Below are 8,973 nucleotides of genomic sequence, written 5' to 3' on the forward strand. Positions count from 1 at the left end.
AACCTACAACATTTTTTTTTCCAGCAAACCTTAAATGATTTAAGTAGTTTGATCACAGGCTGGGAGAGGACCAGCCCCATGCAGCCTTCAAGTGTCCTCATTAGCTGGAAATCTTGTGCAGAACTGCTCCAAATTCTCTCTTTTGCAGAGCTAAGCAGCCACGTGGTGGATGACTAAATGGCCATTTGGGTATGGTACCGTGTCAGGTTTGTATTCCGCATAGGGCAGGAGGATGTAGCAGTAAATGTTTCGGAAGGTTGTAGGACAATGCTGATTTTGGCATAGAGGCTGCCAGATGAACATGGCAGAGATTAGAGAGGAGCAATCACCTTTCAGGTCACTTGTTGAAAGTGGCAAATATCTGAGGCAGCAGTTAGCTGGAGAGCACAAGGAGAAGAGAGATTTTGAAGCTGCATGTGGATCAGAAGATAGGTAACTAAAGAAGGTCAGTGTCTAAACAAGAGAGCGCTCCTTTAGAGCAGTTGTGTGTATGTTTTTGTTTCCAAATACAACGCACACTCCAGATGGATTTCATAACTTGTGAACATTTGGGGTCCCGTGGATGGGATTTTGCACTGCCCCAGTGTTACGAGGCGGTGCCTGGCATTGACTTTTGCTGTTTTCAGCACTTCCTCACAAAAATGACAGTTGTATCACTGAGGACCAGTTTATGGGCCCAAGCTGTTGGGATGTTTGTGGGTTTCTAATGGATACTTCCCCAAGAGGAGAGATTGGATATGGACAGAGACCACCTAAGAATCCAGTGACAGCAGGTGGTGAAAGCATCAGATCCTCAGGGCCCCTTCCCACTCATCCATGCCAGGCTCTATGCCACCACCTGGCCAGTCTTCTCATGTCTGCATTTGATGGTTCTCCTGCAGGAACAAGTTGTTAGGAAGTTCTTGGTGCCATTTCAGGCAGTAACTTTATCTTAAGGATAGCAGTGGTTTGAGTAGCAGCCTGCACGCCTGGTAGCATTTGTCTGATATCTCGTTCACTGTGTTCAGTGTTATGTCAGACTTCTACAGTGCATAATAATTTAGATCCTGGATCTAGAGATGTCAAAAGGTTGTATCCATAATGCCATCCCTGTATGGAATAGAATGTCTCCAAAATAAAAACCTTCAGTTTTGAAAAGCCAGTCTACCTGAATAGTCTTAATTAGTTAGGTAATAAAGGCTTCATTATCTGCTCAAAACAGAAGATACAGTGTACTTTAGTCATGCATTATGTTTCATTGAGCATAATTAGTAAGCTCCTTACTTAAACCTATATTATGTAATTTTTAAAAAATGATATATCATTAGGGAAACAGTGGGTAGAAGCTTCTAAAGCCTGATCTATTTTAAAATATAGGCTGGTTGTTAGAGGAGGGTAACCAGAAAATTTAAGGGTAGAATAGGTGTGCTGCTATAACTCTTTCACATGCTTCAATTCTCCCCAGTGCCCCTTCTTTTGGACTTGTGACACTTAGTGCTTCTCCAGAGGCCAAATACTAACCTTTCACAGGCATTTTCACAATGCAAACCAGTTTATAAAGGAAAGCTAAATCATCTTTTGCAGTGCCTGGTGATTGGGTTACCTCTCCAAATTATCCATGTGTGATCATCAGTGCTCTCTCTACTGTTAGTCCCTTTTCTAATGGTGGGAACTGGCTGTTTTATCAGTCCCTGGCCTACCTGCTAAAATACCTACCTGCAAAACCCAGACCTCCTTTCTGACATTATACTCTTGGACATTATACACTTAGCAGACTGATCTGCAGCTCTCATGGAGAGAGTTGCTTTTTTCCTTATTAAAGAACTTTACTAATTGCTGCAGATATCTATGTCTAAGCTTTATTTGCAAGGACAAACTCCCTGCAGGGTAAACTCTGAGCCATGGGGAACTGGTGGCTTTGCTGATACAAGATGGACTCCCGATGCAGAGCTCTGTGTCTTGCGATGGCTCAGTTGTTTATTCAGAAACAGCTTCCAAGGCTCTGATTACTTTGAAGTTATTGGCAACTATGATGAAACACAATTAGAGAGTATGAAATATTCAGGCTTTTTATTTTCTTCAGAATTTTTTGTTTTTTAACTAAATCCAGCAGTGACCCAGATTCCTCATCAGATTTAGGTTTGCTTCTGTTGCCTGGGAGCAGAAATAACAATTGCAACTGTCTAGTGCAGATCATGAATCCATGAATCCTTTTCCCTTATCCCAGACATCTAAATAAATTCTGACACTTTCCAGGAGCACTTTTGCAAATAGTGGACAGGATAAATATGCAAGTTACATTCTTAGGTTTTGCTTAGTATATAGAGAAGAGTCAGTGATACTAAAATGAGCTTCCATTCATTTACCTTGAGTTGAAGTTTGCATATTCCCCCAGCTTCCCTACATTTACATCTACATGTGGTACATATTTGTTGTGCTGCTGAAAAACATAAATAGGATTTTTATATCCCCATATTATGGAAATGTACAAAGAAATACTGGACAAAAGGATGTTATTTGATTTTAACAGAGCATTTGAAGACTGCCCCAACTGTGTTTTGTTTTTCTCAGTTTTTAATAGGTGACAAAGTGGCTCTGATTTGAAATTATGACAAGGACTGCTCATATTCTGTATCAAATTGTGGTATATAATTTGACCTCCCTTCATCTTGGAGGATGTACTTATCTGTGTTGCCCTAATTGTTCCTTTTAGTGTGTGCATTCCTTCAGGGTAATGGAAAAATGGAGTGTGTTTCCTCAGGCTTCAAAAACCTTGACAGTGATAAAGACTCACTTTAATAAGCAGATCTCTCCAAGCTCTAAGATCATAGGCAAACAGCACTGAGGAAAACCTTTCAGCAAGAAATTATAATTCTAAAGAATAAAGCAACACAGGAAAATGGGGAGGAGGGAGGAAAGGAAAAAAATATAAATAAAAAATAAAGAAGAGGCTGACTATTAAAAGGAAGCACAAAATTATATTCTTTCCTCCTCATACCCTAATAAAAAAAACCCCAATCAAATAAACATCCATAACCTTCATTTTCTGGTTCCAGCAAATGTATGTGTAGCATGAAAATCACTGAAATGGGCATTTTAGCCTGAAGACCAGGGACTGAAAAGATGGCAAATTACTTCTCATCCTTTACAGCACCCTCCATTCCATGACAAGAGCAATCCTGCTTGAACACTGTGCCTTGGCAACTCTTCCTTCCAGCTGCAGCTGGTGAACCACCCTCCAGAGAAACAGAGACATCTTTTCCTCTGGTCTAGGTTATGTAAAGCTGTAAGTAGCTCCTAAAGGTGAAAGGAGGCAAATAGTGCCATACTTAGTGTACATGCATTCACAGTTTCAAACTTGTGATATATAGCAGAGCTGTAGTTGGTAACATTGAACTGGAACCAATTGGAATTAGGAAGTGAATCAATGACATCAAGACTATTTCTTGCAGGTTACTGTCCAGCCTATTCACAGACAGATATTCCTAATGCTTAACTAGCCTTTTTGTTAGAGTTTTTCTCATGATCAAAACTTTACTGCAGTATAAGCCCATCATTCCCAACCCAATTTCCAGTGAATACAGAGAATAATTCCGTATTTTCCTCCTTCTCAGATATTTGAAGAATATTGTATTGCCTTCCAGTCTCTTTTTGGTAAATGAACGCATTTTATCTTTCATTTTTCCTCACACAATTTCTGGATGTCTACCTGTATTTTCTGACTGGTCTCCTCTGGATACTTTTGAACTTGCCCATAAATTTCCAAAAGCAGGATTACCATGTCAGGACTGCAATCAAAGCTTTGCAAGTCTGGTATGCAATGGAAAGACTGTGGTATGTCTTCCCAGCTGTGCTCTAGATTTCATGTTTTAGCTGGTCCCATTTTTCAAAGTATTGTTCTTTTTTTTGTATGGTGGTGTTAATCATTTGATGTTCTTAATGCTGTGGATACTCTTTTGCACAAGTGCAGCACAGTCAGTTTTTCTGTTTCATAAGCCATTCTCTTGATTGCTCCTATATAGATGTGTGGAAATTGCTGCTTTTCCTTCACTCATCCCATCCCCTTTTTTCAGTTGTTTCTGTCCATTTTGGGTTGTGGTGGTATTGTTGGGGTTTTTTTTTTGTTCGGGTTTGCTTGCTTGGTTGGTTTTGTCTGATAGGCAGAGCAGAGTGAGAAAAACACCTTGCACAATTTACATAGCTAATATTATCAGCAGTTTAACAGGAAAAAAAGAGCTTTGTCTTCTCACATTAGGAAAATAAGTGGCAAATGCTGGAAAATTCACTGATCAGGGTAATTCTGGGAGGTACCGAGGACAAGGATGAGGCACATACACACCTGCCTGTGTCTGTGGTGACGTTCCAGAGACAAACATGGAGATCACGTCTGGGATTTAGATGGGATCTTTATACTGCAAAAATCCCACCCTGCCAGTGAAGCTGCATGGCCTTCTGTATATGGTCTTCCATGAATGGTCCCTGTCCTGTGCCTTCCCTAGGGCTGTGCCTGGGCACTGTCTTACAGGTGCAGGCAGCTGTGCTGGGGAGCACACCAATACTTGTGCATGTGGGGTGGCCAGACCCAGTTCCCATGCTCAAGCCAATGCCCTAGCCTAGCAAGGTCTGTCACAAAGATGTAGCTGAAGATCCATTTGTTGTTTGGTAGCTTACTGGCTGCTGCACTACTGAAGCGACATTCAACCTCCCTGACAATCATGACTAAGTAGCTGAACAGCTGTAACCTGAATCCTGGTTTTGGAGGGATGATATTAATCCACAGTGCAACCTCTCATATGTAAAGATGTGTTTTATGCTGGCTTATAAAGTCAGCTTGCTGCCCTCTGCTAGCCAGGACTGACAGTGACCTACAACATGATGGCACCAGATAGCTCTCTGCTTTATTCTTAAATCAATTTAAAGGTTCAACATCAATTCCCCTGAAAGCAGACTATAACAGGACATGCTTTTCCTTGCATTTGCAGGTAATTAAAATAGCCAAGAGTGACGTGCTGTAACAGTGCACTTAGCAGCCATCAGCCATTTAAAATCCCAGAAATAGGTAGAGGGTTATTATATACTCCATCCTCTGCCAGTAGCTGTCACTCCCACTAAGATACATGATAGTAATATAATTTCCATAAAGGACACTGTTAATTCAGCAGACAAGCAGAGAAAAATACAAAAAACTTAAGCTGAAATGACAAAAGTGTCAGGATAAACGGGGCTTCATGAGTGGAAACCAAGCATTTATTAAAATATGTATGTATGTATGTATTAAAAATTACTCTATGTATTACTCTATATTTACTCTATTTACTCTATATTTACTCTATATTTATTCTATACTCTAAAAGTACTCTATATGTATTAAAAATTACTCCACTGGTATTATATCCATATATCCATAACATATTATATATGTTTGTACTCTGAACACAGACAGCAAGTTGAGTTCTAAATGTCTGGGATCATGGATTTAGTCTTATCAAACACATTTTGGAACATTTTACTTGTGCTTTTTTGGAAAGTAATTGTATTTGTGAATAAGAGAATTGTACTGAAACTTTCAAGATTTCACATCTTGGCTACCATAATACCTTATTCATCTGTGAAGTGTATGCTGTTTTTTATTAACAATTACTGTATTCAGCAGGATTCTTTCTCTTTTTTAAATAGAAAAGAGCAGGTCTGAACCAGCCTGACCAAATCATTTGGTCAGAAACAGGAAATAATGGTTAAAATTAGCTTGACCTTTCAACTGAAAAACCTTTTGCAACTGCAGGAACATTCAAAACAAGGTTAGCTTGATAGAGTGTTGGTGGCTCAGAGATGGTTTCTGTTTTCTTGTTGGGTATGGTTTATTTGCACATTTTTTTAGTGCCTTGCCCAACTGCTGCCCCATAGCAGTTGCCAAGTAAGATCATCTTGTGTGAGAGTCTGTGCTTATTTCCCATAATATCGATAATAATGGCTAGAAATTGTACACTGTAATGTGCAAGGCATTTACATCAGACTTGTTGACTTTTGTACCTTAGGATGACGAATCCTGTGGTCTGTCTCAAATGAAGTGAATGCTGTTGTCCCTTCATATAACACTGCCTACCCTCCACTAATGACAGTCCACCTGCCAAAGCATTTCTCAGATAAATAAACCTATGGTTTATCTGCTTGTTGTATTTGGCTTGTTCTCTAATGTTTTGTGCTCCCTGTGTTTTCAGTTTTGCCTATTCTCTTCTGCCCTTCACACCACTGATCTCATATCTCGGATAATAGTAAACATTTTTTCTTTCTTTTTTTTTTTTTTTTTCTTCCCCAAGAAAGGTTATTTGGTCTCATCTGTCCTAAAAATATAGATCAAATAGTTTTGCCTAGTGATGTGTCATTTAGCCCCCACTAGCTTTTGCTTGACCTGCTGTGTTTAGGTTATTTTAGGAAGTCAACCAGTGCTGATGCTTGTTTTCCGCTTGGAATTTTTTGTATCTTGTTATCTCTTTAAATGCTTAACTGTTCTTTCCGTTCATCCTGTATCATTTCCAGTTTGAGCTTTGCTGACTTCAGCTGCAAGCTTCTTACATCTTGCCTTTCTCTGCTATGCTGAAATAATGTGCTACCATCAGCTGTTAGCCACATTTGCAGAGTGCAATTAAATAATCTCTCACCATTTCTCTCACAAGCTAAATCAATTAGGCACCTGTCAGCTGTTAAAAAAAATAAAATATACTTTTTTTGACATTTCTAAAAAGTAAGGTATTCTAACTCCAGTGCAGGTGAGCAGTGTTAAGGATATGGGAAAACTGCATAACAAAGACTCAAGCATATAAAATACTTCGGTGGCCTGAAATTATGTGGCTCAGTCTCTGACTTTCTACTTACACTGTCACTTGTGGTATAGCATAAGCATCCTACATTTTAGTATCCTTCTGCCAAAGGCTTCTTTGTTAATTAAGACTGTAAAAAAAAGATAATAGGCAGAGAGAAATTGTCACCTTAAAATGGCTGATGGCAGGAGTTATTTTTTATATAATGAGACCATCTGCCACTAGAGGCCCTTCATGTCTAGGAGACTGGCTGAGCCAAAATGCTGTAGAATATCCCTCTGGTTTGATTTAGTGCACCCAGAGGTGAAAAATTAAAATGATAAACCACCTAATTGAGAAGCAACATTCAGAGTACCTTTGTTAGGTACCTCTGACAGGATTTGGTCTCTTCTCAGCTGCTGTGTTTCTTAAAATACACCCTTGATATTAAAGTCTCTTTGCTCAGGTACATGCTTTTTTTTTTCATTACCTCGTCTTCATCTTATTTTTCTCAGTTGCTTAAATTGAACTGTGGGTGCTGATCTCTCATATCGTTTCTGGTGTTAGTGCTCAAGGCATTTTGTCTGGAAAGCAGAAGAGGACCATGGGACCCAGGTGGGAGCAGCAGCAGGGCACATAAGGAGCACTGCTGTATGTCCCTCCCCAATTCAACAAAGTAAAAAAATCAGTTGAATCTGCCACAAAATGGGGACTCAGACCTTTAAGTATTTATTGTGACTGCTTAGATGGAATCACAAAAGTCATTTGATGACTGTTCCCGATGTACTTTTGGGGAAGGGGATTCGTAGTGAGTTACAATTATTTATGTTACTACTATGCCAGAGCTTCAATCTGAATTAGGGTTTTGTTGTGCTAGATGCTTTTCAAATGTCAACATATGATGCCAGTCCAGCTTTCAACTCTAGAGGGCTGTTGGGATGTACTGATACACTGACAAAAGAGGCTGCCAAAAGAAAAATGATCCTTTGCCTTGTAAAACGACTAGTATGTTCTGCAAATGTACTTCCTGAACACCAGGAGTGACACCTGGCCCCCTGGACCATCACAGCCTCTTTCACAACACGCACAAGTGATGATGAGGAAAACCCAGTGTTTCTCAGGCTTCACCTGTTTTATTTTTTATTGTGCATTGTCTCTACACCAATTAGTTATCACTGTTGAGGTCATCAATGTTTTTATAATATTCATGCAGAAATTAAGATAGGATGCCAAATGGAGACTAAATGACTTTACAAGACTGTATAATAGTTGAGAGTTATTTCAAATAACTGACACCTTGTTCAGGATCAAAGTAGCGCTTTGAAATGGCTCAGCAAAACTTTGGAAGTCTGATAGGTTAAGAAGAGTCCTTGAGCTACCCAGGCCAACAATAAGAAGCAGAAGACCTATGTGTTACTGGGAATGTTGTAACATATGAAGGATCAAGTAATTTCTCACTGTGCTAACACCACCACAAAATAAAGCAGAACTGTATGAAAGAAGGACACTAACCTTCAGCAGGACAAGAAACACATTAGTCAATAACACACTGAAAAGTTGTACTGAGTCAACAATCCTGTTTGGGGTGGACAGACTGTGAGCTGTAAACAGCATGATTAATATAGAGGGCCCATTAGAGATTACCACCTTCAGAGCTTTATAACAAAGAAACAAACTCTTCTGTTATGGAGATGTGCCCAACTTTGTATTTTTCTTTAGTCTATATCCCTTCTTTACACTTTTCGAAAGATTATATTTTCTCGTACTTGGCTATTAATATGGCACCAGGTACTGGCTGATTAGCAAGGAAGGTAAGATATTTTCTGTTTTTGCAGGACATAGTGGTGGAAAGAAAATAGAAGCAGCAAAATGGACTATGACTTGCCCAGAAATACTCACCGGCTGAACAGAAAGCAGATTGCAAGTGATGAGGCATAACTGTAGGGGAAAAAAAAACTGAAAAGAGGCTTGTGCTATTTTAAGCTTCCTAAAGGTACAAGAAGTGCAAAAAATGCATGGTGGAGGATATCCACTAGCATTTTGATTTCACTGCAATATACTTTTATGCAGTGCAGATCTTCCTCAATCTTTATTTTCCCTTTCCTTTATTGTCCTTCCCTTTACATGAATGAAGTTGTAAAGAGGGAAGGAAAAGGTTCGTAAAATGTTTGGACTGCTCTCCATTTTTTTTCCCAGG

The sequence above is a fragment of the Columba livia genome, chromosome Z (genome assembly GCF_036013475.1).
Source record: "Columba livia isolate bColLiv1 breed racing homer chromosome Z, bColLiv1.pat.W.v2, whole genome shotgun sequence".
In the NCBI taxonomy this organism is placed as follows: domain Eukaryota; kingdom Metazoa; phylum Chordata; class Aves; order Columbiformes; family Columbidae; genus Columba; species Columba livia.